The sequence below is a fragment of the Puma concolor genome, chromosome D1, assembly GCF_028749965.1.
Source record: "Puma concolor isolate L17-30 chromosome D1, mPumCon1.1.hap2, whole genome shotgun sequence".
In the NCBI taxonomy this organism is placed as follows: Eukaryota; Metazoa; Chordata; class Mammalia; order Carnivora; family Felidae; genus Puma; species Puma concolor.
The window spans coordinates 116,677,631-116,688,231 of NC_141676.1; the positions used below are offsets into that span (position 1 = coordinate 116,677,631).

Genomic DNA, 10,601 nt, shown 5'->3' on the forward strand with positions numbered 1-10,601 from the left:
ATGCTGGCTGCGTGTGGTCACTGCACCCTTGAGGCTCTAAGGGGTCTGAGGGCTGGCCCTAGCTCCACAGACCTGGAGTTCCCAGGCTCCTCAAGGCTCCCTGACAGGGTCAGTGAGCTTGCAGGCCCTGCAAGCCAGTAGACCCAGGAACCTGCAAGGAGGCAGCTGTAGGGAGATGCCAGGCCGCAGAAGGAGGAAACAGGGAGCCGTTGGCTTCTGCCTCCAGCTTCAGCTTCCAACTCCACAAATGTGCCTGTCTTTCCTGAAGGCAGACCTGGAAGAATCTGGAGGACCTTGGCATGGCCCCATGGGAGGTAGGGAGGTCCCCTCTGAGAAGAGATACCTGGAGGCCTTGACTGCTGAAGAAGCCTCAGACCCCACAGAAGGTGCTAGTCCCCAAAGGGATCAACAGTCCTTAGTATCAAAGGAAGCCCAGAAGGCCATTCAGAGCGTGGCCTCTGCACCCTGGATGCTGTGCAGGTGGACGGGTCAGGTCAGATGTTCACAGGCTTAGAATACGCCTGGCAGCCTGGGGCCAGCCACCAGCGTGCTGACCGTATGAGGGCAGGTGGAGCAGGTCACGGGAGCCAGGACCCAGAACAGGACAATGTCCAGCCAGGCTGGGGGGGGGGGTGGACAGTGGGAACTGTTGGGGGGTTCATGGCAGCCTGAACCTGCACCATTGGGCAGGCTTCATTGAAGACTGAACCTGCACCATTGGGCCTATTGGTCTCCCTTAGGGCAGACCCGGAGGACTTGGATTTGCCCTGCCAGATCGGGGCCTGCCCGCTGGACTCCAGCCAAAAGCAACACCTGGGGGCCTTGAGTTCTGGAGAAGGCCAGGAATGCATTGTGCAGCCTGTCTGAAGGGTGAGTGACAGTAGCCAGTTAAAAGCAGCCAGCTTGGAATGAGTTTCGGTGGGTGGTGTCCTTATAGCCTGGAAGCTATAGCCTGGTTGTGGATAAGCCCAAATCCACAGGGCTGAAGAAAGGCACCCCAAGACTGACTGACTGGGTCTGAAGGAGCTAACAGACCACACAGACAACTGGAGTAGGGCAGCTGTAAGGAGGGCCCAAGGCACAGGAACAGGCCCTTGGGAGGGTCATGGCAACTTGCTTGATTTGACTCCACACCCACACAAGGCAGAGAGGGAGAAATCAGGACTCCCTGACCAGAAGGCAAGGGATGGCCAGTATGCCCACCTTCTGGACACATCTGGGAGCCTAGATGGTTGGGAAAACCCTCACCCCCTCAGGCAGCGGGAGTGAACGGGGACTGATGGTTGCCAGTTGGAAACAAAGCCTTAGCAAGGTTTTCTGGGTGAGGTTTCTCTCCTGCATGGAGGCTCCATAGGAGTCAGGACAAGCTTCACTCTAGAGGCTTGCAAGGCTGCTGACTCTGTGAAGATGGGCATGTGAGCTGGCAGAACAGGTCAGGGGGCTCAGGGACCTGGGACAGGGCAGCCTTTGGGATAGGCAGACTCTGCCTGACTCTAAGATGAAATCTAACAAACGCCTTTTTGCCCTGAAGGCAGGCCTGGAGGAATCTGGACCGCATCTGCAGGTGGGGCACCTGTGGGATGGTCTAGGTAAAGACCAATAAGAGACACCTAGGCAGCCTTGACTGCTGGAGAAACCTGGGACCTTTTCTAGTGGCAGCCAGTGACAATCCCTACCATTAAATGGAGGCTCAGGAAGATATTACGGTTGTGGGTGCTATCCACTCTGAAGTCTTTCCCTGTGATTGAGGATGGGCCCTGTCTTCACAGGGCTGGAGTGACCCCTGTAGCTCCAAACCAGCTCACAGTGTGTAGATGCCCCGGTCTAGGTGGTGCAGTCAGTGTAGCCAGGGGCCTGAAACAGGGCAAGATGAGACAAATGGGGCTGGTAACAGGAGAAGCTGTTAGGGGTATCTGGCACCTGCCTTTTTTTCCAATCCTTAACCATCACACTGAGTCTGTTCCACCATAGGGACATGGATTGCCCTGCCAGAGCAGGGCCTGGCCACTGGCATGGGTAGCCAGCCAAAAAACCAAACAAAGAAACAAAACAAAAACAAAAAACTGCAGGGTGACAGAAGTGGCCGACTGCCCTGTATGAGCTGAGCCAGACTGCCAGGGGCCCACTGCACATGCCAGGGCAGAGGCTGGAAGAGGGAGGGCCCACCCATGGGCAGCCCAGCCTCAAAATGAGGCCTGCTATTGAAATGAAGGACCGTAGGTTCGAGCCCAGGCTCCTGATCAGGCTGCCAGGAGGCCAGTCTGTCCCCAGCACAGAACTTTGAAAGCCTTTGCTGTTTTAGAAGCTATGAGTCACATTAGGCACCCACTCCACAGGGGACTGTGTGTGGCCAGGTGCAGTAGCCTCCTTGAAAGAATTTTGAAAAGGAAGCATTTTCCACCCTGGGAGTGGGCATTTTGGGGAGACTGGCCCCAGCTTGACAGCCAGGAACTAATTTGTAGGTCAAGGCTGGGTGGCACAGGAGCTGAATGCTCATGCACAGCCTAAGACCAGCTGAGACAGAGCCAGCTGTGCACATATGGGCTATTCAGGCTCCAGGGAGGTCTGGACCTGAAACAGAGAAGTATAGGTAGAGCCCAGCCCCTGAGCAGGCCCCTGGTGGACTGGTGTGAACTCAGCTGCCCAACAGAGCTCCTACAGGCAAACTAGCCTGGCAGTGACCAGTTGGAGGGCAGCTCAGCGTGAGCCAACTGTGCATTCATGGCCACCACAGGCCTTGGATGCCCTGGACTTTATAAAGGGCAGCTGAATGCAGAACCCAGGCCTGACAACTGGCTCCCAGAGGTACTTGGTACCTACACAGTCCAAGTCGTATCACACAAAATCACGTGTACTGCCCAGAAGGCAGAGCTGGAGTAATCTGGGATGCGTTGGAGCAAAGTTGAGAGGGGTGGTTGGACACCTTGGAGCCTCCAGTGCTAGACACCATCAGACAGCCAGTTCAATTAGGAGCTGTCAGCTAGGATCTGACTGCCACCTCAGAGGGACTATCCTGGGGTAGGCTTCCTCTGTCCTGAGGCTGTGCAGGGGCTGTTAAGTGTCTCGGGTGCTCTACAGACTGGAGTGTCCCCAGGAGTACATGGCTGGCAAGGCCTAGACAGCATGTATGTGGGCCACTCAGAGATCCGAGCAGACAACGACCTAAAACAAGGCAGCTTAGGGGGAGGGCATAGGTTAGGGTTAGGTTTTCAACCAGAATAATACTGTGTAGCCCCATCCTCATTGCAAATAGCACAGTGACATTGGAGTTCCTGGCAGACTATACTGCAAGGTCATGTGATCTGAACTGGTTTTCTCCTCAGACCTAGGCTTCAGGCCGAACAAGGGCTAGCTTTAGAGTTAGGACCTGGGTGAGGGTAGGGGCCAATCCACCGGCAAAGTGGAGACCTCTCCAGAGGGGTGAGTTCAGGGCAAGGATGAGGTGGCGGGTCATGCTTAAGCTTTGGGGTCAGGGGCCAGTTGATTGTGTGAGTTAGGATTAGGGTTTAGGGTTTGGGTTAGGCTGGGGTTAAGGTTTAGGAGTGAGAATGCTGTTAGGCTTAGGTCCCGGGAAGTGGAAGAAGCCAAACTGTCAGAGGTGCACTGATCTCTCCATAGCACTGAGTGGAGGGCGCGATTTAGGATGTGGCCCAGGCTTAGGTTCAAGTTCAGGGGCCAGCTGCTTGCACAAGCTAGGCTTAGGTTTTTGGATCAGGATCCCCTCTGCAGCTCCATCTGGGCTGTGTACATGTCCCGGCCAGCTTCTCTGTTCTGCTCTGAGTAATTCAGTGACAGTAATGGGTCCCCAATCCGTTCTTTTCTCGCACCTAGGAGATGAGCCTCTAAGGGGCCAGAGCCATGGCTAGGGTTAGGGTTAGGTCCCCAGAGGTATCAGGGGCCAAACCCCTAGCACTGCAGTGATCTCCCTGGAGGGCTGAGTTTAGGGCACATGTGTTGGTCAGGCTTAGAGTCTGGGCTCAGGGGCCTGCTGGTGGCCTGGCCCAAGGTTAGGTTGGGCCTAACCCCAACCTAATCCCCGTCTACAGCCACATCCCAGCCATGGGAATGTCATGGAAAACTCGTCACTGAATAATTCTGCACAAATCATGTATCACATATCCATTCTTTCCTCAGACTTAGGAGATGAGCTCCCTTAGGGCCAGAGCCATGGCTAGGGTTAGGATTGGGTCCTGGGAGGTGGCAGGGTCTAAACTTCCACCAGCTGAATTTTTTCCCTGGAGGGATAACTTGAGAGCACATACTGGGTTGCAGGTCAGACCTAGGCTTTAGGCTCAGTGGATGGCGTATGGTTTGGGCCAGGGTTAGGTCTTGCCTCAGGATCCCCATCCCCGGCTCCATACCATCCATGGAAATGTCATGGTGCAATTCTGGGTTCATTGCTGAATAACTCTGTACCAGTCATGGGCCCCTCTCTCGTTGATTGCTCAGCCCTAAGAGATGGGCCATCTTCAAGCCAGAACCATGGCTAGGGTTAGTGTTAGGTCGAGGGAGGTGGCATTGGCCAAATAGCCAGGAGTGCAGTGATCTGCCTGGAGGGCTGAGTGGAGGACGCGTGTTAGGTTGCAGGTCAGGCTGGAGGTTTGGGCTCATGACCTGATGGTCTGGGCCAGGGTTAGGCTTGGCTCAGGATCCCCTTCTGCAGCTCCAGCCCAGCCATGCAAATGGCATGTTCAACTTTGGGTTCCTGGCTGAATAATTCTGCCTAGGTTTGGTCCCCAAATCCTTAGTTTCCTCAGACCTAGGAGGCAGAACAGGCCTGAATGAGGAGGTAGGTCCTGCCTCGTGGGGGCCTCAAATGGGATTGCATCCCCAGCCCACACCTTCCTCTCAGGGAACCCAAGTAAGCTGCACCCGGACTCCTACCCACGGATACTGTGAGATAGTAAATGTGCCTTGTTTCAAGCCACCTAGTCCACTGTAATGTTGTTTATGCCAGAGTCGCTGACGGAAGAAGCATCTTCCTGTGTCTGGGCATATTTAAACCTTTCTCTTTGTTTTTTGTTTTGTTTTGTTTTCCGAAAAAAGTAGTTTTATTATTCACCTTCTGAGTTATTGCTCAGGGACAAGTGCGGGCTACATGGAATGGAGAACATGGACATCAAGGCCTTCTGGGATTCTCATGGGCTAATTGCCAAGCTCACACTGGCCACAAGGGTGTCTACTAGGTCAGAGGGATGAATGAGTTTGGAGAAATTTGTCAGGTTATCTGGAACAATCTGCAGGGAGGTCCTGCTCCCATGTCTTGGACTAAGCCTTGTCTTTCACCACCAATTTGTCTAAGATGCTGTGGGTATCCACGTGGGTGGCCCCAGCAGCTCTGTACTGAAAAGAGAGCTAATAGTTCCCAGATGTCCCTAACAGTGAGAGAGCTGAAGGGAAGGTTTCATTGTTTGTGGAAGCCAGGTGGGCCCTGGTGGCAGGCTGTCAGGTGTCACCAAGGTCCAGGGGAACACTTATGGGTTATATCAGAGGCCAGAATCCTCATCCTCAGAGTGAGAGCAGAAAGAAACTTCTGGAATTGCAACTAAGAAATGCTCTTGGCACAGAACTTACTCCAGGCCCATCTTGGGATAGGGCAGTTTCCTAACTAACTCCCAGTAAGTTAGTTCTCAGATTTCTCAGTGAGTCTATTTGGAATCACTTTTTTTTTTAACGGAGAAATCAAAAATCCCAAGTGAAAGTACTTCATTTGGGGTGCCTGGGTGGCTCAGTCAGTTGATTGTCTGACTTCAGCTTAGGTCATGATGTCACAGTTTGTGAATCGAGACTTGCATCAGGCTTACGGCTCTCAGTGCAGAGCCCTCTTTGGATCTTCTGATCCCCCTCTCTCTGCCCCTTCCCTGCTCACACTCGCTCTCTCAAAAATAAATAATAAAACATTAAAAAAAAAGAAAGTACTTTATTCATGAGAGCCTTCCTGAAACCTTTTCAGGATCCTTCCATACTCTGAGGATGCAGGGAATGCCCAGCCTCAACTCTTCCTCAATGGGTGTTTCACATTGTAAGTTCATTTTGCTTCTGGTGGAGGCTGGAGTGCAATCGGCCACAGTCTTGGTGAGGCTAGAAAGCTTCAGGTTGTTCCTCGGATCCCCTCCATTCAGTTGGCAAAGTGGGATAACCCCATACGACACCAAAGACCCTGCTGGTAGAGGGTGAAGGGACTGTGATTTCTAAGCAGAGGGCTTTGGGTGCAGGGAGGGTGGGGTGAGCCTCTGTGGGCCCGTCACTGAACTCTTTTAAACACTTCCTATGCTGGGGAGTCGCTGAAGTTTGAGTACTCCTGTAATAGGGCACAGGTGCCAAGGCACAGAAGTGTAGAATTTTAGGGAGAACAGAAACTTGCTCCTGGCGCAATACTGTTTAGTGACAGAAAGAAAGAAAGGACAGTACAGTCTCTAGACCCTCTAGATTCACAGTAGAAAATCATGAGCAGGTTTGGGAAAAGGAATTCCCTTCTTCAGACCGAAATTCAATAAAAGAACACATTTCTTCTCTCTGGAGACTGGCTTTTTTCACTTGCAAGGTTGGCATTGGCAGATGCGCGATCTGGGGGGAAATGTATTTTCTTATAGTGGGCTGAGCTGGGAGGCAAGTTGAAGAGCAATCCCATGCTTCCGGCTATCTGGGCAGAGCTGCAGTCCTCCCACGCTGCAGATTCCTGAGGAGGGGCTACGTATCAGTCTTGCTGGAGGAGGCTTAAGGAGGGCTCATATTTCCTATCAGGCTGGGGCTCTGGCACCACATGCCCACTGGAGTAGGCATGAGAGTAGCCAGGCTCTGAGGAACTGGGGCTGGCTGGGAGGGGTAATGCCATGGCTTGCCAGACAGAACAGAGGGGCTCCCTGCCTGGGACATCAGGTACTGATCCATAGTTGTGAGACCAAGCCCGCTGAAGCTGCAGTTGGTGGCACCATATGCAAAAATGCTTCTGGCTCTGGCTTTGTCCACTGAGGAGAGAAAAGCCATGGATTTGGAGGCATGTCACTGTCATTCCTCAGGGTCACATCTGCACCCTGGCTCATGTGGCTCAGTCGCTGGGGGCTCTTGACAAGGCTCAGAGCTCTGGAGAAGTGTCCATCCACTTCGTCACTGATGTCCCCTTGGAAATAGGAGACAAGGATGCACTGGGAATTCTACTTTTTATAGGTCTCTGCAGCTGGATATCAGTCTTCCCCATTTCTTCCCTTGTGAGGGACGCAGATAAAAGCTACGTGTGCCCCTGGGAGGTGGTGCCACACCACGTATTGGTCCCTGTGGGCCCCTTGGAGACGGCCACTGTGATTTCTTAGTCACTCACAGCAGCCAAGCACGTTTGATGAGGACCCTTGCATATGTTTGCAGGGAAGACTCATCACAGCCTCACTCATGGGCCTACACTTGCATATTTCAGGTACGCATACTGCCACACTGCCTCCCCAAGGGGGCATCGTGGTAGGTAGAGTGTCAACAGTGAAGACGCCAAGAACAGGAAGAGGATTTCACTCCTTCTACCCTGACAGGGGTCTTCACTCTCTAATTGACTAATTCTTTGTTACAGCCACCTTTGACCTTGGACAAGAGACTCTGCAGGCAAAGCATCCCCTGCTGGAACCCACATCACACCCTCAAGCAGCAAGGACTGTCCTGAGTCCCTGCCCAGGATTGACCCCAGGACAATGATGGGCCTGACCTTAGTACCCCTGGCACACACCCTTTGGCCTTCTCTCCCCTCTGCATGCACCCAGCAGCTTAACTGCCCCCTTGTACATACCCAGTGCCCCCTGCACTCACCTGTGGGCCCCCCTGCACACACACACTTGCCCCCTCCCCACACTCACCTGCCTCCTACACGCACAAACCTTCCCCCACTGCATGCACCCATGTGCTCCTGAACGCACCAACCCGTCATCACTCACCCCAGGGGCCTCTGTCCCACATCTTCCTCTATTACCCCCTTGCCCTGGTTACAGGGTGCTACAGTTGGAGGGAAGAAATGAGGCCAAGTGCTCCTGGGGAGACCTGGTGCACCTGCAGAAAAATCCTGTGGCATCGCCTCCCAGGGAGGAAGAAGGGGTGCCCAGCCTTGCAGCAGGTGCGACTGAGCCCCTGATGGGCCTGAGAGGCTGCACAACACAACTGAAGCCAGGGAAGCTCTCATCCAAGTTGGAACATGAAGAGGAGAGTTTCTCTTGGGATCTTTCTGGATTCAGATCCTACATTGATGGAGGTTTATCTCAGGGGAAAGCCCATGAGTGGAACTTCTGACTTGTTGTCCTATAATGTCTTCCCTGGAGGAACGTTCTGCATGAGTGACAAGATAATCCCACTGGCTGTGGGTGGCTGTGGGGCCTCCAGGAAGGTGCTGTTCTGACCTCAGCAATGTCCCTGCCCCCCTCCCACCCTCCATTCTCCTGGTGTCCATGAGACAAGCAGAGAAATGGAAGAGCTGGTGAAACTTTGGAAGAGGCCACATGCCTTTAGGTGCTTGGGACCATCAGACCTGATGCACACGCGATTGCTACTGTGAGTGTGGTCAGAGGAAATGCCCATGGACACTAAAAAGCTGTTGGCATGAATCATTATTAACAATCACAGAGTCTGCAGTTTCAGGGCCTATATCAGGTCCTCCTGAGACACACCAACATGTCTAATGGCCCTGCTGCCCATAAAGGTTCACAGTGGCTGACAAGGCAATGTGCCCACCTGACTGACAGTGCCAGCACCTCTTGGACCCACCTGCTCAGAGCAACCTGGATGGCAGGGACCTGTTTCCAGGCTGGCCTTCCCCCACCCCACACAGAACCTGCTCTCCAGTTCTTCCCTGTTTCTGTGTCTCTCATTCCTTTCCCTCTGCCTTTGTGTCCCCAGTCCCTAACTTCCTGCTGAGTATTCCTACAAGCTCGGGGAAATGGGGTGGCCAAGAGAGACTCGCCACCGTCAATGAGTTTCAGGACATTCTGGCTATTTCCCCCAGGCCAAAAGACTGTCTCTCTGGGCACATCCTGGCTCTTTGCTGGCAATGAGGGCACTGTTTAAATCTTTATTATTTTAAAATAACAAGTATTGATGAGGATGTGCAGAAAAAGGAACGTTCCTGCACTGTTGGTGGGAATGCAAACTGGTGCAGCTACCTTGGGGAACAGTTTGGAGGTTCCTCAAAAAGTTAAAAACAGAACCACCTGATGGTCCAGTAACTGCACTCCTGGGTATTTACCCAAAGGAAAGGAAATCACTGTTTGGAAGAGATCTCTGCACATCCATGTTCATGGCAGCATTGTTCACAATGGCCAAGTCATGGAAGCAAGTTAAGTGTCCATCCATTGACTGATGTACGTACGAAGGAATATCGCTCAGCTGTAAAAAAGAACGGTCAGATCTGGAGGATGTTATGCTGAATGAAATAAGCCAGACACACAAGGAGAAGGCTGTGTGGTGTCACTTACACGTGGAATCTGAAGAACAGGCACAAGCTGAGCACAGAACGACCTGGTGTAGGGACAGGTTGGGATCAGTTGGCCTCATCATTTGTGGGGCACACGGTGTCAGTCATGCAGGAGGAAGCCTGGAGACCTGGCACCCGGCACAGTGACCGGCTGACAGCGCTGTACTGTATGTGTGTGACCTCAGGTGCTATGACTACACACAGACAGTAACCGAGTGGGAAGGCAGGTCCAGAGCTTGGCTCAAGCCATCACGTCACTGATACGCATGCCTCAGATCACTGTGCTGAACACCCTAAATAGATGCAGTTCTTACTAAAATGTTTAAAGTTTTAAAAGTAAAACAACTAGCCTGTGTGGAGATTTTGGGGGCACAGGTGCAAAGTGTAAGCCTCAGGCCCACGAGAATGTGTCTCCAGTACTCACTTTGATAGTTAAGGTGTCCTGAACTAGTGGTGCCACTACCTGCTCTCCAGGGACTCCAGGTAGATGGATAGAGGTGGGTCAACAGAAGGGCAGGGCCATCACCTTCTAGGACTGAAGCCACCTGTGAACCTGTCTGGTACACTGGGGGTGACAAGAAGGAGCGGACACCCCCATCCTATTCATCCCGGACATCTGCCTGCAGTGGACCATATGTCGACCAGATGTGCCGTGATTCTGCCTCAGCAGGTGCATCACTTGTGCTGGTCTCTACACTGGTCTCCTCAGGTGGGAGGTGGTCTAGGGGAACCTGCCTGGACCCCTTGTGCATGGGGAAGCTTGGAATTCAAGACCCCTTCTGGGGAGTGCCTGGGGGCTTCCTGACAAGTGAAGAGCTCCTAGCACCCCACTCAGGCCTGCCGGGGCCCTGGGAAAATCAGTGGGGCCCCACTTGCCACATACAGAATCGTGCAGAACATTACATGCCTGTTGTTTCCATAACGGCATTTCTGTGGTTTGGATGCTGGGGTGGGTGACCCTGACAAAGTCTAGTTGGGTGGTCCAAGCTTAGCTGCCCTTGGTGGCATACATCCCTCTGGCTCTCTTGCCAGCCCTGCCCTCCCCAAAGAAGCTTCTAGATGCTGGGAGGGCAGGCTGTGGGTGGTGGGCCAGGCGATGGGAGGGCAGGCTGTGGGTGGTGGGCCAGGCGATGGGTCTACTCTCTTTGCTCCACCAGGC

At 53.2% G+C, this 10,601-nt stretch overlaps 1 pseudogene; it reads right to left on the minus strand.

Annotated features, from left to right (window-relative positions):
- Positions 1-6,490: 6,490 nt before the first annotated feature.
- Positions 6,491-7,198, minus strand: LOC112865904 (transcription cofactor vestigial-like protein 1; annotated as a pseudogene).
- Between the last annotated feature and the right edge of the window lie 3,403 nt (positions 7,199-10,601).